Here is a 25,871-nt window from a genome sequence, read left to right as displayed (position 1 = left end):
TATGCCCCCATCTGATTTATTCTGACATCTTTTACACACGTGATATAGCTCATTAAAATATCCATAGTGTAATAGTACACTTCTATATCTGTCTTCCAGAACCAGTTTTCTCACAAAGACCCTGCTCCCTCCTTCATCTAGTCTTGAAAAAGAATAACTATTACTTACATTCTCATCTTCCTGAGAAATGTTTTTCTTGGCTGAAATACAGCAGAGTGACTTCCACTTTTGGTGAGAGGTTATCAAAATATGTAATTTACCACTTCAACAGTTTAAAGTACTAACAAAGAAGCTGGCAGTGTAGGGTAGTGGGACATTGTCTCCTGTACCTGTACTGAAGGAGCCTGGGATTAGCACGAACCAGACAGACAATCCTTGCCCCTGCTGAGGGAGCACATACTTTGGGAAATGGGCAGATATCTTCCTCCTAGCCCCGTTTCTTTCTCAGCCTACAGAGCAAGCCCCAGCTCCTCTCAGGGTATTGCTGGTGGAGGAGCAGTGGTTCCTTGCAGAACTGGCAATGAAGAGCAAGGAGCTGGATCTCCAGGAGAAGCAGTTATATTACTCAAGTCTTTTGAAGCCTTCTACAAAGCCCCCAAAGTTTGCTGATGTGAGAGCTCTTGTCTGAAACCTTACAGACTGACTGAATTTCACATCTCTCCTCAGGCTTATCCCGAGATCCCAAATGACTCCTTGTCATTTTCCCTTTCCTCTTAAACCCTACTGACCATTTCTGTTCTACAAGATACCATTAGCATTGTCTCATGGCCACCCCGAACCTGCTTTATCACAACACTGAGGTTTTGCTGTTCAAAGCGGTTTGGGGCCAGTAAAATGTAGTCTGATCTGTTCTTCTGTGGAGCTCTGAACCCACTCTGACCTATCAGAACCAGAATGGGCACAACATTGTCTCTTGGAATAACCCAGCTCTACCTCGGTAGCTATTCAGCTTGTTAAACAATATAGGGGGCATCGGATGATGAAATACAATTTGCAGTTATATACAGTAGTGTGCTTCCCATACTCTACTCCTGGCTTAGCTTGGCATTCCTATGGAGGAAGCTATGGTTCATGTTTTTCCCCCTAAGTGGTATAGTAGGGAAGCAGGATTCTATGCAATCCATCTACCCTGCGCATTACTAGAAATGTGTCACGTTCGCAGGGCCCCTACTCTCTCAAAGAAAGAGACACAATAAACAAGGAAAGGAAATTCACAGGGGTTTTTCTGCTTCACTTTCCATCCCTCTACTCTCAGAGCAGCTCTGCTTTAGAACAGTTTGCTCAAATTCTGAGTTCCTGTTTTCTGCTCTGTTGGCCCTCTGAGGGGCCACGGCATAACACAACTGTCATTTATGCTCATTTCCTGCTTATGGTACTAGGACCTTTCAGGTTCAATATTCACATTTGCCTGAAGTCATTACTGCATCTGCTAAGTAGTGAATAATGAGGTTGCCAATAGAGCAGCACTTTATTCATTTCATGAGGAAAATCTGCACTGACACTTAGCTGGGAGTCTATTTTGAATTTTTCTGACTATTGATCTACATTCTGAAGTGCACCTCAGACCTTTTGTCTCTTGACCTGATCATAATTTTTAGTCCTTCATTTACCATGAATTAAAGGATCATTTCCAGTAAACCCAAGTATACCCCTGGAATGTTGCCTAATTTGCTGGAAAGTACTGTAACTGCTGTTTTCAGAAAGACATTTAGACTTACATCCTTAAAACAGAGGCTGAGGGCCAAATACTGACTTCATTTGCACCACAGTAAGTCTAATGTAATTATTCTGCTTGTAGTGGAACCCTTCTCTCTCGTAATCATCTCCCTTTTTGGGATTTGCAGAGAATATTTATCAGGAGTAGTAACAGTTTCTCATGAAAACATCTCTAGGAAATAGCTAGTGAGTGGCAAATCTCACATCGTTTCCCTAGATTGGTCAATGAAAAGACAGATATATCAAGTAAGTTATTGCTTGGCCTCTGGTATCCGATGTCTCAAGATCTGTGCTGTATAGCATTTCTCAGAAAATAGAGAAATATTATCTGGCGCATACCTAACTCCATTTTTAGCAAAGAAGCTCTTTCCTTATCCTCATTAGATTGTTATTTCCAAGCAAGAAACTCCGTCTGCTCAGAGAATGGGAGGAAAAGGGAGAGTTGCAGATATATGGCCAGGGTATTACAACGCGCTGCACCTCAGCTGAGCTGTGATCTTTAGCTGTATTTGCGAGTGCGAGGTAAATGACATTGACTGCGAAGGGAAATAGGGTGCCAGTGTAGAGGGCGCTGAGAAGTCAATGCACACATTAGAATTCAAAGCACTCCTGTGTGTTTTCTGTCCCCCTGAGACCAGGCCGCAGATGGCTTGCAAGATGTACCTCAGCCTTTTGAACATGAACTTAGAGCTGCCAGCTGATGCCTCGTTTCCTGCTGCTGGTCACAGAGTATGGCTGGTGGAGATCAGACAATAATACAATGTCAAATTGCCTGATATGCCTCCACCAGGTGCTTGCTTTTTAAAAAATACCCTCAAAAGCTCTGATGTAAAAGCATCACCGCGTATTCCTTGGGCTAAATCATTGCAGTTAAGGGCGACTAGTTTCTAGGGTTTTGTTTTCCTTGTCACAAACACCATTTTAATGACATCTCCTGTGGCCAAGCAGCACCTAGAATACTGACTTTAAACTAACATGTCAATTGTGGGTTTAAAACTAACGCTCGTAGTTCCATTTTGGCTCACTTTCTGGCTTTTAAGCGTAGGATTTGCTCTGATAATGTTTCCAGGTTTTGCTCTAAATCCATGAAAGCTTGAAAAGTTTAGAAATGCATCACCTACCTCTAGAAAACTGGAGGCCTCTGGAACTGGGGGATCAGCAGCTTAAATTTACATCACTGCGCGTGGGTGAAACAGTCATCATCTTTTAGACAAATACAGCTTGCAGAATTGGACACAGAAATTTAGTTTCCCTTGTAACAGGAAGAAAAAATTGGGTTGAAATAGAAAGAAATATAGTGGCAAGAATAAAACAAAGGAAAACAAGCTATTTACATATGACATAGTAGTGGGCTAAGGGAAAGGGCTTGCTTTAGGAAGTGAGCTGTGCTGAAGGGGAAAGAAGCACCCAGAGAGGCAGAAGAGCTTTCATTGTGCCCATCCATCATAGGAACCAACCTAGCCAAATACCAGTCTGTCTTCTGTAGTCCTGGCAACAGCACAGAGGTACAAAGCTTCTTTAAATCTAGCTCCGGTGTAGCTTATCCCAACTTGGAATAGGAACGAAACTGGTTAGTTGCAATCTCTGTGTGTGTACAGATAAAGCAGGCTGCCAGGTGAGCAGATTTATGAGTTGAAAAGCATTTTGCACAACACTGACAAAAAGTGGCAGAAAAAAATCCTTGTTCTCATTCTATAGGCAATAAAATGGGTCCCACAAAGCCTCTTATTTGCTCTGTGTGCCTCGCACCAGCCCCGAACAGCATCAGTCTGCACCAGAGGCCTGGCTGTGCCTGGTTACCTGCCAGATGCTAATGTCAGTCTGAAAACCCCAGAGTGCCTCACAGGGAGTCCTAGCTATTGTCTGCTCACTTGGTAGGGATTGGCAGTGTAACCTGTCGAAAAAAAATTATATTTTCTAGGTTCAGTTCAAGCTTTAAGAGGGATTTTTTTAAAATTTGGAAAAAACATTCAGCTGTGGTTGCATAAGGGAGGAGACTATGCCAAGAGAGTACAAAGACAGCAACTGAACTTCAGCATTTGCTTTTACGAGACCAAGTGGCTGAGACAGGCATCTAAAAATCCCAAAACAACAAACTAATCTTGTTGTGCTTTGTTAGAAATTTCTGATAATTTTCAGATCTGCTCTTTCAAAGGCAGCACTGTGTGTGGATCCATGTACAAATGTCTTTTTTATCAGTCCCAGTTATCTAAGGCCTCTGTTCTGCACAATCACAGCCCTTGCAGTTGCTTTCTTTGTTATTTTCTCTCCCTACAATCCCCATCTCGTCCCCTGCCCCCAAAATGCATGCAGAATGCCAGTTGAAATAAAGAGTAATAAAGAGGTAGGAGTCATTTCTAGTTGGGCTGTTACCATATTGTGGTGTGGAATCCAAGAGGATTAAGATGATGCTGCTATGTCCTACACTTGCTGTAGATAGCAAAGTTTAAACCAAATTAGGCAGTCTGAATGGACAGAGCCACATAAAAACATTTTGTTATTTTTCTAGAAGAGGTAAAATCAAGGCAATTTTAGGATACAAAACTCATAGCTGCATCTGGCAATTAGGAGAATTAGACGAATGGTGGAGGGTCTGAAAGGAAGCCAGTTTGATAGTCATATTCTTTACTGCTTTCATTATGTTGCTGTTATGGAGATGGGAACGCAGTTGTGCTTAGTGCCTGTTTACCAACTCAGATCCAGCTGCGAAAATGCAATCAGTGCTTCCATGAATGAGAGGTAAAGTTTCTGGGTTTGATACGCAACCAGTTCACAAAGTGCTGAAGGTCTCAAATTCCACATCTCAGAGATATTTTCTGCTTTTCAGGTGAATTACATTGAAGAGTTCTGACACCCTTTTGAAGACTTCCTGCAGCAAAGATGACATTTCAGACCTATATGTTACCTGAACCTTGATCACATCTTGTCTGCTATTGACATATATGACCCAAAAGTGCTTCCTTATGAATTAGGCACTCATCATGCATTTTAACCTCCTTGGAGAAAATTATGCAGGCCTCTGAGTTGCCTGCGTGAGTTATCTTTTATTCATTAGAATCCTAAATGTTATTGAAATGTATTCTTAATTATTCCCTGCTGAAAGCAGTAGTGTTCTTGAACAAGTATTTTGCATTTGTTATGTCCTGCTGCTAGCATAGTTAATAATGTATATAATAATAAAATAAGAAACTATCAGAGCAGAATAAGAGAACTTATTAATATGATTCAATTTGAGAAAATTGTTACTTCTGGCTTTCACAGCCTATGAACAACACGGACTGAATATATAAAGCATGCAGAATCTTTGCTGTAGGTCTAGCACAGAAATAACAATATTGCCGAAAGAGAAGCTGATAAGACATCACCTGCTATCCCTGCATGCATACCCTCTAAAACCACTTACTGTAGTACTTTACTTAGTGGAACTGATGTTGCCAAAAACCTTTCAAAAGCACTCTCGATTTAATGGCTTTTTACTCAAACAGAATATCACAACCCCTAAAAATAATATTTTTGCTTCAGTGTCTCCCCTGTCCTTCCTCTTTTTCCACCACTCTCCCTCTGTGCGCACACACGTACTTTTCATTTGCTGCTGTATGTATGGGAAACCAAAAGTTTTCTAAAAATTCAAAAGCTGGTTCTGAAAAACAGTGTAATATTCAGTGTCGCTCTCTGGTAGGAAATCTAGAAGCATCAAAAGAGTCAGTAAAAATTACAGCCTTTTGTTGAGTTGTATTTCTTCTGCAGCTGCATCGTACCCCTTTGACTCACCACACAGAGTTGTGGGTGATTTGCCAGCATGTCCAGATCTTTCTCCTTAGTTAATTCCAGCTGGCTGCAATTCCTTAAATACATGGCTTTGCATGCTGTACAATTAAATATCATCCAGTTTCTATGCTGTCATCCCCAAGACCTTTCATTTCATCCTGTAGGTTATTTCAGTCCTCTCTGATATTGATAATGTGGCCCATTTTTGGCATTGACAAATATTACCTCCTGCATCTTTTTAATGGCAATGGCAAAATTAAAGAGAGAGGTAGTCCCAATTTCAGACCTTGAAAAGACCAGCTAAGAAACAATTTTCAACCTTCTCTTTTTGGCACAAATTATCAGTTCCTTAGTTTAATCAGATCCCTTGCTGGTTTATACTTATTATACTAAATATTGTCCTCCCACTGAAAAACTTCCAACATAAAGTGCTATTTAAACACAGCACGTCTGAACTACCTGGAATTTCCTATCAAAGGAGATACTAGGATGATCTGAAGGATGTGCTGCTGGTAATCTGATACAGGATATTATCTCAGTGTCCATTCATTACCTGGTCTTCAGTATTTCTTGCCTTTTAAATATATCCTAAAGTCTTAAAACCTCTTGAAGATGGACCAACAGGCTCATAGTTGCTTAGATTGCTTTTCTTCCTGTTATTTCCCAGCCATGTGCAGGCTAGCTGTCAACAGCTCCCTGTAGCATTTCTTTCTGTATCTAGGAATCATAGGGTCCTAGAATAATTTGGGTTGGATGGGACCTCCAGAGGTCATCCAGTCCAACTCCCTGCACAGAGCAGGTCTAATTAGATCAGGTTGTGCCAGCACTTGTCCAGTTGAGTCTTAAACACCTCCGAGGAGGGAGATTTCACAATCTCCTGGGCATTCTGCACTAGCATTTTACCACTTTCATGGTAAAAATATTTTCTTTATATTTAAACACCTTCCCATGTTGCAACTTGTATTTGTTGCCTTTGTCCTACCACTGTGCGCCTCCAAGAAGAATCTGGCTCCATGTTCTCTGTACCCTCTGATCGGGCAGACAGCAGTAAGGACTCCCTGCAAATATTTTCCTTTCTAGGCTGAACAGGCCCATTTCTCTCTGCCTCTCCTCTTAACTCATGTTCTCCAGTCTCGTAACCAACTTGGTGGCCACCCACTGGAAGCACTCCAGTATGTCAACGTCTGTCTTGTACTGGAGAGCCCAATACTGGACATTATATCCCAGAGAGGTCTCACAAGTGACAAGCAGAGGGAATGATCACTTCCCTCTACCTGCTGGCTACACTAATACAGCCCAAGTTGAAGCTAGCCTTCTTTGATCCAAAAGCACGCTGTTGATTCATGTGAACTTGTCTACCTGGACTTTTACATCTTTTTCTGCAGAGCTGCTTCCCAGATAGTTGGCCCCTGCCTGTCTGGGTTGCAAGGAGGCATTCCATTCCAGATACAGGAATTTGCATTTGCTTTTGTTGTACCCCTCAAAGTTCCTGTTGGCCCATTTCTCTGTCCTGTTCAGGTCCCTCTGATGAGCAGCACTGCCATCCAGTCTGTCAATAGCTCCTCCCAATTTTGTGTTGTCTTCAAACTTGCTGAGAGTGCCTTCTGTCCCATCATCCAAATCGTTAATGAAGACATTAGGCAGTACTGATCCCTGAGGGACAGCAGTAGTTGCTGACTGCCAGGTAGACTTTGCATAAATAGGTATTATCGAAGGCCTGTGTGTGCTTTGAGCAATTTAAGTTTTGATTCCATCGCAAACATGTAAACTGGCAGTTACCAGACAGGACTTCGAATCAAGCCTACCTTTTCCTCTGTGTCGTTTATTACAGACATTGCTGAAAGCTGAGGCAATATTAATGTGGCTTTTCAGATAATATTCAAAGCACTCAGCTTGGATTTTGGCAAATCAAGTCTAGAGCAGTATTCAGTGCATAGGGGCTGTTTGTACTGGGTTATTTGTCTCTGCACATATTCTCAGAGCGTAATAAAACGTATTACAGTGATCACAGCATGATGGCTGTATCTGTGATAACTTTAATTTAGCTAGCAGCAGTAAGAGTACAGCAGAGATTTGGTGGCGTGCTCTTCAGCACAGAATAGCAGCCGTACTAAAGCTTGCTATTGTCAGAGCTGGCTGCCACATCTTCATAGCAAGCATTAGCAGAGCCAGCAAGGTAAGCGCCAAAGTAATGATCTCCCTGTTTTGCTGTATAGACACATCTTGGCTGCTTCTGTCTGTTGCTATTAAACTGTTCAGCTGCAGCCAGCCTACGCATGCCCGATATTAAGGAGGTTTACCTTGTGTTTTGCAACTTTTGGGAACTAGGACACAGTAGTTCCTCTATCTTTCCCAGAAGTAACACAGTAAACAAAATGGCTGCTGAAACCTGACAGCAGCTGATCAAATTACCATTTTTTTTTAATACCTATTATATCCATAATGGATAAAGACTGATAGTTCAAAATGTTTAAATCAATCAGCAGAAATCAACTGATGGAAGCAGTAGAAAAGATATTTGGACTGGTTGTGGTTCTCATCTGCTTGCTTCAAGTTGTGAGCAAAATTTCTATCGTATACCTTGCTTATTTACATCACAGAACAGTCCATTTTATTACCTCAATTATTACTCAGCTTTTATGATTTCTCTCTCAATATGCCAGAAGCCAGCAGATCTGAGAGAGAAACACGTATCTTATTCAGATTTGTAATTAGATCACCGGTGGACAAAACACATACAGTCTACATAAAGTACTGATTGCATTACTAGCATTTTCCCAGTGGAGCTTAGTTTGAATACTAAGTTCTGGGAACACCATTCAGGTTATACAATTTAAGTGTGTTGAAAATATAAAACATTGGCTAAATCTGAAGAACTCTTTCCAATAATGATTTCTCATATTCCACATATCAGGGGTTTTTTTCCAAACAAAATATGTACAATTAAAAACATTTTAACAGAATCCATCTGGAGAACATTGAAAAGCCCATCAGAATAAAATACAGCAGTGGACTGAAGACAAAATATTTTTGTAACCGGTAATACTAAATAACCCTTTATACCGTTGTCTCATGAAGGAAAACCAAAAGACAAAAAGTGAGAAGCAAAACTGAAAGCAGAGAATCTGATACCATTGGGACACTTAGGGAACTTTTGAAAGTTATTCTCACAGCCAGACTAACTGGCTGATGCTGAAATACTTTCTTGCCAGAGTAACAGGAATCATTATCCTAAACCTTTTTTTTTCCCGTACATTTTAATATCAGCATTATTGTATATGCGACTTGTGTTCTGTCATAGTTTGGATAAAGAACAGAAAGTAATTATAGAGCTGAAACATGTTCGCCATCACTTGTATTTGAAAAGCCTTCAAGTTAAGAGCCTGTATAGCACCAGACTGGGTAATGTGTTAAAACACGTGTGAAATGCACAGGAATAAAGACTGAGTCAATTCTTTTCTTATAATACTCTTTAACATCAAGAAGTAGTCAAACGAATCCATATTTGATGTTAAGTAATATTTCTGCTCTTCATCCATTAACAAATTATGTGAACTCTGCAAGAGGACATAGATATGGGGAATTTGCTAAACTCATAGAATTCTGGTTTAACAAATAATTTCTTAGCTATACCTGTAACCTGTATCATAAGAGAGAAGTGTACAAAGAGAAACGGAAATCATTAGAAGCAAGGCTGAGATACTAGGTGCAGTCTTTTGTTACACTGCCTTTTTGGAGAGAAAATTTGTACAACAGCTGTTTCAGAGGCCCTACCTGGGATTGTATAAGATAAAACAATAACCTTGTGGGCAGCTCTGTCTGACCTGATCATTTTCAGATTTTTAGAGCAGACAGGCAATGAAGTTGTCTCTTCCTCTTCAGGCAAGAAATTCCTCAATGTACAGCTACTGTTTCAGCTCATTTGAGTCTGAAGTTTCATCTGTGTTTTATCAGGGTGCTCGCCAATGAATGCCTTTGTGCCTACATTCTGTTGACTTTGAGGGAAAGAACAGTACATAATCACATGTGACATGGGGGCTGCAACTCCAACAGGAGTTTGTCCTGTAATAACAATGATATGCTGGGGAAGGGCAGAGGCATCGTAATTCACACTCTTTATATTTGGTGTACTGATGTCTGATCCTTCTTCCATTTCTATTAGGATTTTTTTTTCGGTGGGGGTGCTGATTTACACTAAATTGTGCAACTTTAAACCTACTTTGCCAGACTGCTATTCTAATCTTTATGTGCTGCTGCCAACTGACACATAGCAAAGTCTTTCAGGGATGAGATTAAACACACCATGAGTCTCCGTTTCTAATGAAAGCTCCATGGGAACACCGTTGGGATCTCTGCTACTTTGCTGCAGTCAAAGTTGTGTGAGCCCATGTGCCATCCCTTTGTGCATTAGGGAGACAGCAGTATCACAGATACAATGCAGAGTATTCTGCTTTCATGCTTTAGGGCATTCATTGCAAAGAATAGCAATGTTTTCCTCCTGTCCTGAGAGCCATTTTTTTACCCACCTCCTTTGTTCAGAACTGAAATGTTTAGCTTTAAAACCGGACAGGAAAACTGTCATTTTTTATTTATCAGCAATAGGAAAGCCATACAAAATCACTGTCTCTTTTAATAAGCTTATTTGTTTAAGCATCCAGGGTGTTAAATTAGCTTTCTCATCTATATGTGGTTTAATACCCCACCCATTTATCGACTGAGAACAAAACAGGCCTTAACACAGTATTGCCTGCTGTGACAAGTACTGTGATGAATTACATCTTAAAAGATGATATTATGAGAGCCAGTATCACAAGGGCCTAAAATCTATCGAACCCTCTACTGACTGGACTATGAACTGCACATTTGTTATAAGAATAAGTAATAATGGACATGAGAGAGGGGAAAAAATATGCCCAAGGCTGTTGGTGCTAAATTTTTGGGGAAAAGTGTTTTGCCAATTCTGCTGCCTAGTTACCATTTTCAATGAAAAGTTAAGAGGCTAAAGGTTACTACATTTAATCAACCAATTATTCAGTGTAAGAGTTTGAAGGCTTACTAAAACTTTACAGTTAAATATTTTCCTCTCTGCAGGGGATTTCTAATTTACCAGAGTAGAAAAATCCAAAAGAAAACATACTTTCAATGCATTATAATAAGAGCCTCTAGGCATTAGACATAGTACCTTTAAAAAAACACAGGTTGTTGTATAATCTGTTAAGAAACAAGCATTTGCTCTTCATATGCAAGATATCAAATAAAGAAACACATACAAACAGTATGATCTCACTTTACTCACAGGAGGTTTAGCCGATGAACCTGACTGAGACACAGTGGTTTTACTTTTTTTAAGTACAGGCAGTTAGAAAAAAAGATGTTTAAGTTTCGTAGGTCTGGTTTTAGTTGTCCTTTTTCCCAGTCGCACATGGTCCCCTCCAAAGGGCCATAAAGCCCTTAAAAGAATTTACCTGAGCTACCTGGCATAGTTGGCCTCTCTGGTTTTGATTGTTCCTTTGGGACACCTCAGCTCATCTTCATAATTCCCATCTGGCTTGGTTTTACTTCTCACACAGGGAGGTGAAGTAAATCTGACACCAGCATAGCTGAGAGTAGAATATAAGAGGCAGCTTGCTTTGTATCTGTGCCAATTTAAAGGAAAATTGTTTTTTGGTTTTTTGTTTTTTTTTTTAATGGTCTTTAAACATGTACCTAATATTAGCAGCAGTTCAGTGGAACTCAAATATGTAAGGATAAATAATGTAAGGATGTTTTCCTCATTCAGAACTTGCACTTGGCTGTGGGCAAGAGGCATTCATTCCTATCTGACTTTTAAAAAGGGCTAATTCTCCTCCTTTTAGTCATGCTGATGTAAACCTGAAATAACCCCACTGAGGTCACTGGGGAGATGGCAGATTTCTCTTTGTGTGTCTGAAATCAGTCTACAAAATAAGCACAACCAATACAGGCTACCTAAAAAGCTCTAAGAATCTACTAAGACTGACACTGCATACAGGAAAAAAGAAATCACTTAAACACTGTTTCAATTTCAAATTCAATTTTGGAATATCATTTTTTGAGAAAATAAAAAGAAGGACAAATTTCAGTGGCTAATATTATTTTCATGCTTCTGGAGAGGAATATCAAACCATTGGAAGTGGGGAAAGGTAATGAAAGTCTCAAAATAGAAAACTCTTTCCACTAGAAGGCTGTCAGGAAAATAGCCCCCTGGTTTCCTGCAGCTGTGAAACCAGTGAGAGCTCCCTTTAACGACTGTCAGTGAGAGAGAGGCAACTTGCTCTCTTTTCTCCAGACTTGGGCTACAGTTCACAATGTGTATAAATGTTTGGTGCTGGGATAAAGATCCGAACCCCAGTCCTCCTATAGCACAGACATGGAGAGGAGGTTCTAAATCAGGAGATGTTTGTAGACCTTTGAACAAGTGACAGACTGAGGGTTATTTCATACTCCACTTTCTGTCTGGTTGGTAAGGTTCATGGCATGTATTCCTCATCGTGCTATACATAACTAAGTAGTTTGATGAATCGCTCAGGCCTTTATCCTTAGGTAGGACCTATGATCCCTCAAGTGTGATCCCTAATTCACATTTAAGGGGGCCTGCAACTTTTTCTGGGGAGCATTAGTAAAATTCTTCCTGCCTCTCCTATATCTGAAAATGAAGCTCTTAAGACTATTGCAGCTGGGGTCACTCTTCGTTTGGGATCGTGGGATTAATCAGTTTCTTACTGACAGCTCTTTTCATATGAATATGTTTGTTTTCAGACACGTACTTGAGCTAATAAGCATTTGGGCCGTTGCTTGGTTGATTCTTTTCATTATGGGCAATATGATGCTCATGCATACAATTTGTGTTATTTAGCTATTCTCCGGAGTGACTATTATCAAATGTTCTTTTTTTATCATCACACAGTGCACAACTCATTTGTCTCTCTCACATTCCTGACTCAATACCGTCCCATCTTTTCTTGATCTTGTCCTGCCCTTGAAACATGCTAGTTAGCTGTATGCAAAACCTAACGAGACAAAGAAGTCACAGTTTTTCGGAAAAAACCAACCCTCTGAGTTCTCAGGATGACAATGACAAGTGATTTATACTGGCAGACACTCTTCGTGAACACTGAATACTGACAGTCCGTATTCATGCTAGATAGGGCCATCATTTGGCCTATTTGTTCGTTTAACCTAAAAAAAATAAATGCTGTCTTTAACATTAAAAAAATACTAAAAGTATTACAGTTCCCTTTATGACATATGCAATAAAGGGTAGTCTCCAAGTAGCCTTTTTAGCATCTATCATTTTACAGAGCACTTCAAAAGTTTTTTTTCAAGCAATCATCAGACCCACTGAAGTAGATTTTGTTGCCATCCCATTGCATGTACTGGATCTTCAGCTGTGGGAAGGCATCATCTCCTGACCTGCTATTGCATTTCATCTTAGTATCTTGGCCCTTTGCCTCTTTTTTTTTTTTCTCTAGAGTTCAGGAGAGTAAGGACTCTTATGAGCTATGAGGCTGTAGTAAGGTATTAATAAATCATTAACAAAAATTGAATGGCAAGAAACTGTAAACACCTTTCCAAATCATGATTCTTGGACCTGCCAATTCTACTTCATGCTCTAGCAGAAATAAAGATCTGTCTAGGGCTTTACTAGTGCAAGTTGGACCTAGGATGCTTTTTCTTTTTCTGTTAGGAAAATGATGTTAGAAATGGGCTTAGGAATTCACACTTGGGAGAGGGCCCTACTTGATAGTTTCTCAGCTATTCTGAGCTGCCTAAGCAGTGCAGAACACTCTGACCCATCACCTCAGTATTTAAGTAAGCTTACTGGGGTCTAGAAATTCTTCCCTAAAAGTCCATGCATCTGACTGTGTGCACGTTTATTTTCAGCTGCTATTTATTTCCAGGTTTCTGTTCTATTTCAGTTATATTGTCAAAACCTAATTCTGATGAGGCTCTGGCTTTGACCCCTGAAGCTTCAGCTGTGTAGTGTCTGAAAAGCAAAGAATTCTAGTGGAAAAACAAAGAATTCTAGACTCTTAAAAAAGGCAAGGGAAGGTTTGGGGGGGTTGGACTAGATGATCTCCAGAGGTCCCGTCCAACCCCTACCGTTCTGTGATTCTGTGTTTAGGAATTAACTGGCTAAAGAGTCCAGAGGCATAGAGTAGAAGGGGGACTTTTTTTTTTTTTCCCTCCCCAGAATGTACAAGGTGAAGATCTGTAAGAATAGAAGAGGCTTAAATGACCTGAAAGGGATCAGGCAGTGTTACATTGCAGTTTCCTTACCTAGATCTTCTCAGAATACTGTCTTTTGCCTGCTCATTCACTGATGTTCACAGCAGGCTCATCTAGGTTGAATCATATATTAAAATATGGCTTTTTCTCTTCCTTGTAAGCAAGTTCTCCGAGGATTTGAGCTACTGTTAAGGTTACTGGATTTGTTCATTTGATAAACCTTAAAGTAGTGAGGAGGAAATGAATACTTGAAATATGCCACCTATGTAGGTATAGAAACAAAGAAGCCCGGCTTAGCCACACTGACTGCTTTTCCTCTGTCACGCTGAGAAAACACTACACAACTGTCACTCTCTAAATTCTACATGCTTTCTTATTTACTCCTACCACACTGGGGAGGTGCTTTCTATATGTTAATGCAGAAGAATTGAGCCCTAAAAATGAGATGTATTCCTGACATGAATATTAAATACAGTTAGAAATAAATTATATTGAAGTGTCTGGCTTTATATCTGCTTAGTACGTTACTATTTCTGCCTTGGAGCAGTTGTATGTGTTTATACTGGAAGTTCATCTGCCCTAGCAGTATGTGCATGTACGTGTGTAGAAGCATCCTTCTGCCGATTCACAATATATCAGTCAGTGTTAATTTTAAGCAGTAAGGATTAAAATTTTGTGAAGGTGGGTCTTGCAGTACTACTTATCTTTACTTAAACTAGGACATGGCTCCAGACTACACGTCTTGCATTCTCAGCCAATGGATTTGTTCACAGAAATAGTAAGCTAAGATGCTCAGATACCAAAATTACGTGGTGTTCATATTTCAAGTAGCAACAACTTGAATATTCTTATTTGAATGTTGCTTCTGCTACACCCACCCATGTTTTCTGTATTCATGTGTCTGTTCTTTCCTGATGGAACATCAGGTCGGTATGCCAAATGCAGCTATACCTGCTGGCTTTAACGCAAACCGGTGTTACCAGCTATAGGCTAAGGAGACTGACATGTCCTGTTCCATGTGAATTTTTTGCCTCCCTGGTGACAAGGGTACAGTATGAATAGTATTTGTATGTCAGCATGAGCTTCTGTGTGTATCTCCATTAAGTATTTCAAGTCTTTTCCCATCTTGAGATTTTGGACATGAGTGTGGGACATGATTTGCTACATGGGCACCCTTGGTATTGGTTTTAATAGAAGGACAATGGCTGAGGAGGGACACACTTCCCTTTTCACGTCTGGCTAGGGTCCCTCATGAGCAGGTTTGAAGCATATCAGAGAATGAGGTAATAAGGAAGCTGGCAGTGATAATGTCAGTGCTGAGGGCTTTTTTTTCTAGGTACATTTCCCTAATTACGCTTTTAAAGTTGGCAGCTTCCCTGAGAACAAAATACAACAGGGAAATAGTACAATGTGCTTAAAATTCACCTCGCTTCGTGGAGAACTCTTTCTAGTTCTGCCCACAAGAAGGGTCAGAAATCTTCTCCAGTTAGGTACCTGGGCATTCCTTAGGCACTGGGAAGCATTCAAATACTCTAAAGCCAGTTTTGCTGGCATCTAACCATCTGGTCCCAACTCACCCAGCAACAGAAGGGCTAAAAGCTGTCACTCTGCATAACTTTACTGCCTACCACTTTGGCACGTTGAGTCTGAATTTAAAATCACAGCTTGCAGCAAGAATATTTTTGAACTAGGAAACCCTCCTGTGAGCGTATAAGGGCAATTTTATATATATATTTCCACACCCCTCCCCTTCCTCCTATCTCCATGTAAGCAACGCAGCAATGCGGCCACCCTGGTTGCCTAGGAAGCCGATTGCTGCTCCTAAGGGATCTGTTTAAAATTCCAATCCAGATTCTAGTCAGGTTTGTGAGACCCTGGGAATGGAGCTCTTGAAGTGGTGGGTACTTTCCATTTTTTTCCCTCTCCTCAGCTCCTCTGGACTGAGAGAAGGCAGCTGTGCAGCTTTGCTAGACAGAGCAGCTGGACTTGGTTACCCTTAGAACCAATTAAGCACCGTAAGAATGGCTTCCCTTATTCCAGGGAGACAGAAGGAGCTGTTTGGGATCATAAATGACACTGGAGAGTAGTTGTGTATATATGCAGTTATTTTAAGGGTTGTTTTTGAGGCTTTTTCTAAGCACCTGCTGCCTTTTAGGGCATTTGTACTTTCATCTGAGTTGTTTGAAATGCAAATAAAAGCAATGATACATATTCAGACAATCTGCGACCTGTGTTTCGGAGGACTATGCTAAAGCCTTTGTGGAGTTTCTTTTCAGAAGCTAATCCTAGTGGAAAATTGCCAAATGGAGCTTTAAATAGGTGAAATAATAAGCTAGCCAAATAGGGCACCTATTAGCATGGCAAAGGTGGGTGCTCTCTCCAAGTTGGTTTCCATCTCATAGCCCTAAACTGCTGGCTAATATTTGGAGTAGCAAAGTGGGGTGATTTAAGAGCAAACTTCCTTAACATTTAATTTTGGTTTAAGGCTGCTGTTCAAGAAGTTGTCTGTCATGTCTCATTATATGTGCTATTCAAACTTGGATAGGTGTTCAGAAAAACACCTGGATAAAAATCTATAAATAGAATAACTGATTATCCGTGTAACCAATACTCATTAAAACAGATCTTAGATGGTGAGAAAATGTAGAGTTTGAGTCACTTGTTTATGCTCTCAAATGAGTGTAGGATCTTATTTAGAACTGCTTTGAAGTGTGAATTATGAACAGGAGCTCTTTGATCAGAACTGATTTATGATGTGTTATAAGGCGTTATGCCAAAAAAAAAAAAAAGTCACTTAAGCTTCCTTTCCAGTGGCACTGGGCAAAATGAGATCTATGGTTCCCATACCGTGGTTTATGCTAGCATGTCCGTGCTGAAGAAATTTGGCTACAAAGACTGCTGCCAAATGTCTGCAAAGTGGAAACAGGTGTTTGGTTTTCTGTTGGGGAGAAATCACTAATGCATGATATGGGTATTTTCTTAGTGTACTTATAAAGTCTATTTATATTGCACACATTCCTCCATGAGTGTGGTCCCACACAGACTTCCTCTTTCAAAAACTTCAGCCCCAAATTTAGTTTGTGGTTTCTGCTGCTAGCAGTAATTTCTCCATGAAGAAGTGGCAACAAGCTCTTTTCTTCAAAATGTGACACCCTGTTTGCACATTTAGAAAAAGCACAATTGGAACGCGATGTGGAATATTGCCATTTCGTGATACCTACCCCATGAATACTAAAACTACCTTTGTAGGTAGCTGACTGTGTTGTTGTTGAACGACTTGATTAACTGGTCCTTGTTATTCTGACATGCACTGGCAATCCTCTTGTGACCACGTAGGGTCCTGCTGGGATGAGATGCCTGTATTTTAGTCCCATGGCTGGTATGCATCGAGCCTCATGACAGTGGGGCTTGGAAAAGGAAGGAGGAGGAAGTAATGGGCCAAATTAACTGTTCAAGTTATTTGTTCAGAGGTCCTAATTTATTTTTGAAAATCCTGCAACTAAATCTGATGATTTTCCAAATTAAGGAGTATTATATACCTGTTTATATTCCAGAACATAGTCATGTGCAAACAGCGGTCTTCTGTTCACTCTGAAAAATAAACAGGGTTATTTATGATGCTATCCAGAAGAAAGGGGAATATTGGCAAGTACAGACAGATAAGGCATCTTCCGCTGTGTCTGTTTAATACCACCTAGAAACAATGTAGAATATGTAATTATTGTTTGAGGTTTAATCAACCAGTAAAAGAGTAGAGGAAAAATAATGAAATATGTGATAATATTCCTTGTATGTACTTTAATTGCTGATTGCTTGATTACTGCTGAAACTGATGAGGCTGAGTGTGATGATACTATCAGGAAGTTAAGCTTGAGAGCAAGAGATGAAAACATAACGTTTAACATGAACATGATACACTGCAAAATAGCATGTTTGAGGGTCGAATTGAGTGACTCTCTGCTGAGAAAATTTAAATGCTGTGAAGCCGTATATGTAGAAATGCTGACAAATAAGATAATAGGCAGCCTCTGAAGAAAACAGAAGCTGCTGTAATGCAGTAGAAGAGCTGCAGAAATCCGGGCGAGTGGCTGTGGCACTATATCCAGACCAATGGTTATGACATTATTAAAAGATTCCAAAAGATCCAATGAGACTTGGGAGTGTGGTAATTTAATGGGTAACAATATTGGCATCCCAGGAGGTTATAGGAATATAATGTTGAAATATACACAAGTTATCAAGGCACTCAAAGCTATAAAACCAGGGCAAATTCTGTCAGGCATTGGATAGATATGCCACAAGACACTTGGATTGACGCAGGAACATGCACAAAGCAACTGAAAGAGGTGACATGAGACTTCAGGTATGTATGGTGGCAAAAAGCAGGCAGAAATAACTGTTTTCAAAGGGGTTTCCTTCCAGAACTGTCACCTGTTTCTTTAAATACTTAAAAGCAGTAGGACTGAGACACAAAGCATCTCAGTCAGTAATTAGCAAACTGAAAACAGTGCTTGCTAAGAATGGGGTATTGTCAGAAGCGACCTTTTGCTAGATAGAAAGTCAGAGCTCTCTAAAGCATTCAGGCATGCAGCTGAGAAATCCAGCCAAAGTCAAACAATGGAACTGAAAGTCTGATTCAGACCACTGAAACTCTTGTGTTCTTAAAAGAAGAAAAAAACCAAACCCTACAAACATATAGGGCACGAAACTGTTAGAGTGAAAAAGTAACCCTAGAACTGAAACACCTTATTCAAATATTTCCTTGTATAAAATACTCATATAGTTCAAATGTACAAGAGCTTAGAAGTGCCCGAAACCCTCTTTTATGAGCAAAATTGACTGCAAACTTGTCTGTAGAGCCGTGACTTGCCTCTCTCTCTTCCCACTCACTTGTGCCTATGTACTACACTCCATGGTTGTCCTGGCTTTTAGGAGCAGTAGCTGGGATCTAAGCTGGTATTTTGGATAAAGTCTTTGGGCTTACTGCCTGATTCTCATTTCTTGCGCAAGTATTAGCTGTTGGATTAAACAGGAAATTGAATTAACTTATACTGTATAGTTACATACCTGACTGTGTACTATGTGTGTTAGAATTTGTCTGCAGGAGAGCCCTGATCCAACTGTTACCTTCTCCCAAGAATCTCCTATTCAAAAACCCTGGCAAACAGAAAGATGTGTAGTTGTTCTGACTTTGTGACTAGAAATGAAGGAGAGGGAGGAAAAAAACCCCTACCACCCAGTTGGAAACTGTTTGGTGTTTTTTCCTTAAAAAAAAAAAAAAAAAAAGACAAGAAAAAGCCAGGACTAGAATCAGGAGCTTGAAAATCTAAGTAAACTATAAAATTAGAACTGTCCTCCCTGGGTGACGGGGCTGCATTTCACTATGACCTATCCTCTATAATTCAGGTTGTCAGTTTACCTCTTGGGATTGAGGTCAGACACAGGAACACTGCAGTGTTTTGACCACACATAATTGTGAATTTTCTCAGTAGCAGCCGGTGGATGTTAGCGAGCAAGCTCACAGTTTTAGCATCCATACGTGCTTATGGTTACTATTCAGTTCATGCAACAGAATTTTTGTTAGTTCATAGCTAATCCATTCTACTGTAAGGACATCCTTACAATTATTGCCAGAAGAGCAAATTCTGATGATATGAAGTATTGTTTGCACTATGAGAGGATCACTGGATGCATAATGGTACATACAGGAGAACGTAGATCCAACTGACAAATGAGGGGCTATGGCAGGACTGTGCATAACTCCAAGTCTGCTCAAAGGACAGTAGCTGCAGCTGCTCCAGCCTGTGAGTATTTGGTTTGTCTCCTCTAATTTCACCTTTAAAATCCAAGTATATGGGGTTTCTGTGGAGAAATTTTCAGGATATGAACAACTTTTGAGTACATAGTCATTTGTATTATAAATATCATAATGACTATCTCTAATGAAGTTGATTTCTTTTGTGTGTATAGAAAACTGCATTTTATTCTCCAAAGCAAAAACATTCTGTGAAGAAAATTAAATCCTTTTATTACATGGAGAACAGATTGACAGTTCCCGAATCCCAAATCCTTTGTGAATTGGGATGGAGGGGAATTGTCACTGCTGTGGCAAGCATTTGCTATCATGGTAAATCATTGTTTCCATATGGAGATGATTTTTCTGTAAAGCATGTATTCTGCTTTCCGGGTAGGGAAAGGCCAGATTTCTTTGTGCTGATGTCGGGCATTATGCAAGCCTAACGTGCCCTACAGTGATCTAGTGAACAGCAGTCAGAAGTCTCACCATTCAACATGTAGGGTCTCATAATTTGTCTTCTACTCTCCCGCAAACCATTCTTTTTCAGATAGTCAGCACTGGCTTTCTGAAAAATAAGAAAATCATTATGATGGATTAGCTGTACTCTGATGTGATGCTGGCAGCAGGGAAGAGGAGCAATGGCTGTGTATCTGATGTGCAGCAGTAGCTGGCAGGCCAACCATCGTGCTGCGGAGCGTCTCTGGGTATGGATTTTGAAGAGCAGCAGTTGGTAAAGGCTCCAGTCTCCTGATCTGCAGCTGGGCAACCACTTCCCACACCACTGCGCAGTCTGTTGGATAAAACTAGAGTAATTCCTACTTCTTATCCCAAATGAAAAGATGGAGAATCTCAGCATGTTTCTGGGCGAAATCGTTCCAGTCATGCAAAAGTACTAGTCAAGCTAGAAAAACACGCCCGATCTTTTTACTAGGTATGTTGCCTCTGTGGATGTGCAATATCAAAGAAAGACCATTTGGTTCCATACTGCTATTTACGGGGCAGTGACCACCGGTCGCCATGACCCAAGAATAGAGGCCATGCAGATAAGTGGCTTGGCTGGCAGGGCGGCGTGACAACGCAGCTGGAAGCTGGCAGAAGTATCCAGGGTTGCAAGCGGAACCACACGAGTATGTGAACCACATCTGCTCTTTCAGGTGGCTCCTGACTACAACAAAAAACCCTACAGCCATTTGCCATAAACACTGGTGCCAACTCTTTAGTATCAGTGCGTCTGCTTTGATCACTCAGTATTTGCATAGGTTCTGCATAGACTTGTCAAAGTAGGTGTGGAAAGGGAATTAAGGCATTCTCCAAATCTGCAGAATTAATTTTAGAACCTGTTTTAGGTATGCATGAAAAATTGGTGTATTTGAAAGATGATCAGTTTGAAGGACTGAACAAGAGCTCCTGCTGGCAGAGCAGAATGAGCCCCTGCGAGGGGAAAGGCTGATCAGCTGGGAGCTTCTTTGTTGGCAACAAATCCTGGGGAATACTTTGCAAGCTGTGAAATGACTTCACTTGCATCAGCTATACAAGGGAATATGTTTGTTTTATCTTTTTATTGAAATTCGTGGAATTTTCCTTTGACAGAGACTTGAAATTGGCATTTCTTACAGAGGGCCGTGACAACTTCCAGCTGTACTTCCCGGTAAGTCGAGAAGAATTTGCGAGCGGAGTCACTAGCAGTAACCATTTTGCTCAGCTGCGTTAGACGTTTGTGTTGCATCTCCAGGGACCTGACGGCCATCTACTCGAACGCTGGGAGCAGCAGGAAGTTGGAAAACGGGGCTCAGTTACGTGGGAACCGGGACTCGATGCCGCTGTTGGTCCCGGAGCCCCTCGCTGGGCTCCTGCAGCGCTGCCCGTTGAAGAAGCCACTCCCGGCGGCCTCACCCCGCCCGGCCCCTTGGCGGGCGGCCCGCGTGTGCCGCGGCCGGCGGCGGGGCCCCCTCCCGCCCCTCCCCGCCCCACTCCCGGCTGTGGGAACCGCGGCCGGCCCGCTCCCGTCCCGCGGCGGGGAAGCCGGGGGCGGGGCGGGGACACCCCGCTGCGGGGCGGGCGGCGAGCGGCAGGGGGCGCCGGCGGGCGGCGCGGCCGCTCGGGGGCGGCGCTGGCAGGAGCCGGGCGCGGGGCGGGCTGCCAGCCCCAGCCCCAGCCCTGGCGTGGCGGCGGGCAGCGGCTCCGGTTCCGGCCCCGGAGGAGGCGCCGAGCGCGGCGGGGCAGGTAAAGGGGTGCTGCGGGCGGGAGGGTCCCCCCGGCGGGGCGTCGTCCCACCTGCCCGGCTGGGGGAGCGCTCGGGCGGGTTGCCCCGGTGCGGACCCGGCTGTATCTACGGTGTTTCCCTCCGTTAAATACTCAGCGGCTCCGGCGGGCCCTCGGTGCCGACGCCCGGGGAGAGGGGGTGCGGCCCGGGCGTTAGCGGGGTGGAGGGAGCGGCTGCCCCGCGCCCGGCTCCGCTGCGGTCCCGCCTGCCCCGCGCACCGGGAGCCCCTCGCGCCCCTGGGGCCGGGGAGCAGGAGGGCTGCGGGCGGCGGCGGGCTCGGCAGCGCGGGCCGAACCGGCCCGGCGGGCGGGGGGGCTCGGCCGGCGGCCGCTGACCCCGCACCCAGGCTGGCCGCCTCCCCGAGGCCCCGGCGGGTAAAGTTTGCCTCCGGGACGGTCCCCGCGGGCGGAGACCCGGGCTCGGCACTCACGGGCTTAACGCGAGGCACGTCAGCGGCCGCTGCAGTTCAGCGGCTTCGGACCGGGGGTGCGCGTACGCGTCATGCGAGGCAAGAGCCCGACACGGGCTCGGCAGCCCCGCGGAGTCCCTGTGATGACAGACCTCGGATTTACCAGCCTCGGCTGGCAAACAAAACGGTGCTGTTGCAGAGCTGCAGTGCCTCTCCAGTGGGCCGATACTTTGTCGTCTATTGTTGGTCGATAGGCTGTGGCTGGAGTGGAGTAACTTACTAGACTTCATCTTTTTTTTTGGTGTCTGTTGTCTTTGGTGTATCTGAGAGCAGTCCCTTCCATTGTATACACTTTAACCTAAATATTTTTAGAGCCTTGAACAGACTTCTTGGTGTATTTCTGCGCTGCAGGTTCCTGAAGAGTAATCCTGCACCTTTTGACAAGCGTGAACTTTTCATCAGAAGTGTGTTCTGACACGGAGATTGTCTTGGCTTCATGCAGAGCGTTGCACTTAAAAATAACAAAAATAAAAAAAAAATCCGTGAAAGTATCTTTTAAAATGCTAGGAAATAAGGGGTTAAACAATGGATTTGTAATTACGGTAACCTGAATTTCTGGATGGATCACTTTACATAAAAGCTGGGACAATGGAAATGACAGGGTGGGAAGAATGTGCGTGATGACCTTATAAACCTTTTATTTTGTCTGGCATTGTAGTCTGACATGAGCATCTGGTTCAGACCTTAAATTTTCTCTTTTATAAATTTTACAAATGTAGTTTCATGTGGATGAAACAACTACAGAGTAAGTGGCTCTATCCTTGACTAACTGCAAAAGCTGTCACATATAATAAGTTATTGTGCCAGTATTACAATAGTAATGGGATATTAAACGAACACATTTTGGCAGTAAGTAGCTGTAATACTTATGTCCTGTTTTGACGTCTGTAGAAGGAGGATTAGCTCAGACAGAATTTGTAGTGGGAGGGTGTGAGTGGGATGAAAAGCAAAAGCTGCTTAATTTTAATCGTCTCAAAAAGGTAACTAAAAGTAGTGCACATGGTTAAAACACATATGTTCCTCTCTTTAATGGCTTTTAATTGTAGTTTCTTAAATATTTTATGTAAACTCAGTAGTGCTGAAACATTAATTTTTGTAAGATTCAATACATAGTAACTGAGCTCCCTGTTCTGCCAAAAAGGAAGCGTTGAAGAATAGCAGGGTCTCATGTGAAGGTCTGACAACAACAGAGCTATAAAACTGCATTGGCATAACTAAACCTCGGTACCTGTACCCGTGGACCTAAACACAGGTATATCTCTGGTTAGACTTCAGGCATTTCTGTTACTTCAGTTTCATCATTGTGAACTTGATTTTCTCTAACGGCCTTCATTTGTCTTTTGGGCTTTTTTTAGTTTAAAAAGCAGGCATCTTGGAATGAATGCGCACAAAAAGCAATGCTTCAGGGTGTGCAAAACTACTGTCCCCCATGAAGTTTGCTTTCTCCAATGGTTTCACAATGGGGTGTATATTTTTACATACTTATCTTCCCTCATGACCTCCTTAGATGAAAGAAACCTTAAGTGTCCTGTGAGGCCTCTTATGTAGGTCTTTGTTCATTTTCATAATCTTATAGGGGACCTTTGAAACTAGACTTTGGTTGAATTTTTCTGGATGCTTTTTCTGCTGAAGTTGCAGATTATTTTTTGAATTTATTCCTTTTTTTTCCAGTTATAAAAGGCTTGTGTCTTAAATGTATCTGCATATTATTGCCTGAAAGATAAATTCTTGTGGTCCGAAGTGTGGCTTTTATCTGGATTTATCGTCAGTTCTAGTTGCATTTTCTCTTCTTCTCCCCAAGGTTTTTATTCTCTTTTAACTAATAAAAAAATATTGGCAATTAATATGCAAAAAACCACTGCAAGATGCATGTTGCTCACAAACATACATCAAACAAGCGTAGGAATTAAATGTTAAGCCACCTACTAACATATGCTTTATGATTTAGATATGATTAGATTTATGGGTTTGTGATTAGTGCAACAAAGGAGTTGGTAGTACCTTAACTGTTCAAGAGGGTGGATTCTCCAAGTCTGCCTCTACCAAAATGCTGAAGGTGCTCTCTCAAGGAGTATTGGGAAGTGCACACAAAACATGCAGCTGTTGCTTTGGGTGCTAAAGGAATCATTTGGAGAAGGAAGTATGAGAGGATTGAAGAAGATGGAGTTTGTTATAGGTAGTACGAGAAGATTTTGGGAGTTAGTGGTGGATGCTTAGGATAGTTACCGATAAGATGCATGAAAAGACAGCATGGCAGCTCAACTGCACCGGCAAGCGCTTGGCTAGCACACATACACTGCTAGGCAGCAGCCTCAAGGGTGAGGAAAGATTTGCTCGAGAAGAACCTCAATGGTCCAAATATTGGACAAACAGCGTGGTTTGGATCAAAGCTGTCCAAGCGGTGTGTCGCGGTTGGGAGGTGTTTGATCATAGCCTTCAATCTCGACTCACTGGGAGAGGGAGTCAGCAAGTGAGCTATGCGTTGATTTGCATTCAGAAGGTTGTATTTAAAAATACTCTAGATTGGGTGGTAAATTTTATATAAAAATGAAAAATTAAACTGTGCAGCAAAAAGGGAAGAAATGCTAAATGCCTGGGAGGAGACTTTAAATGTAGATTTCGTACAAGATCTCTACTCGCATGGGTTTTAGTGTTGTGGTAATTTTGCTGGAATTGTACTAAAATATTGCAGTACTGATAAAAAGATTGTTCTTTAAAATACCTCTTTTTTTTTTTCTTCTTCTTTGAAACACTTTGTGTAACAAATGCAGGCCAATGTATGGTATAAATTACACAGAAATAGAAATGGGAACAGTTGATCATAAAGCTCCGTATAGGATTATGATAACTGAAGGCTTATGTAGCAGCTTTCCAGTAAGATACTAGAAGTGTTGTACAGTCCATGACACGCTTCATGTTCTGTTAAAATTAGGCTGCACTTTGGTGAAACCCCAATGGGGGCCCCTTAAGCAAGCGTTTAGTTTTGCAAACCATTTAGGGCAGAAAGCTTTGGAAATTTTTTTGTCTAAAAATTGTAGCAGAGGATACATGAGTCTCGACTTATGTCTGTGCAGGAGCATGGGAGCTTTGCCCATGTGGCTTGCTTTGTGGCATTTGGTTTAGGTTAGAATTCAAAATTAATGTTCTTGTTTGTCTTGAAAGTATTGGGTGGTCTCTGATTACAGCTGGGTGAGACATTTTCTTGCTCAGTGAAGAAATAAAGAGTGAGAAGGTGTACTGTGACAATCAGTGTTTATGATTCTTTAAAAAAAACCAACAAATAATGTAATTTTACTGTGTTCAGGTAATGCCTGAATCATAAATGTAATGGTTCATCCTAAGCAGCAAAAAAGAGCATTTTTTTTTCATTGTGCAAGATGATAATAGGAACATTTGCCAGGAGGGCTGTAAAGGTGGATGGTGAGTGTGTGATTATGCACCAGGTGGTTCTGATGATAAAGAATTCAGAGCAAGATTGACAGCCTATTTCCTATTTATTAGAGAGGTAAACTGGGCATTGAGAAGCTAGATAGCTGGTATATTTCTTAAAAATAACTGATTTGCGGAAGCTGAAATAATTAGGCTTATTTGTTCACACTACATGGTAAAGA

General features: G+C 41.8%; 1 protein-coding gene across 2 annotated transcripts in view; it reads left to right on the top strand.

Annotated features, from left to right (window-relative positions):
- The window catches only part of PXYLP1 (2-phosphoxylose phosphatase 1), a 115,298-nt gene that overhangs the window by 34,494 nt on the left and 54,933 nt on the right, over nt 1-25,871 (top strand). Inside the window, exon 1 of one of the 2 annotated variants that reach the window (XM_063339749.1) lies at nt 21,631-21,751. The exons of the other annotated variant lie outside the window; for it this stretch is intronic. The gene's annotated coding sequence lies outside the window, so the exon portion shown is untranslated. Of the gene's footprint in view, nt 1-21,630; nt 21,752-25,871 lie in introns of those variants that run through there. 2 annotated transcript variants of the gene reach the window in all.

Source organism: Chroicocephalus ridibundus, chromosome 6 (assembly GCF_963924245.1).
Source record: "Chroicocephalus ridibundus chromosome 6, bChrRid1.1, whole genome shotgun sequence".
Taxonomy (NCBI): Eukaryota; Metazoa; Chordata; class Aves; order Charadriiformes; family Laridae; genus Chroicocephalus; species Chroicocephalus ridibundus.
Note: the sequence above shows the minus strand (reverse complement) of the source record. Positions and strands in the feature narration are given on the sequence as shown.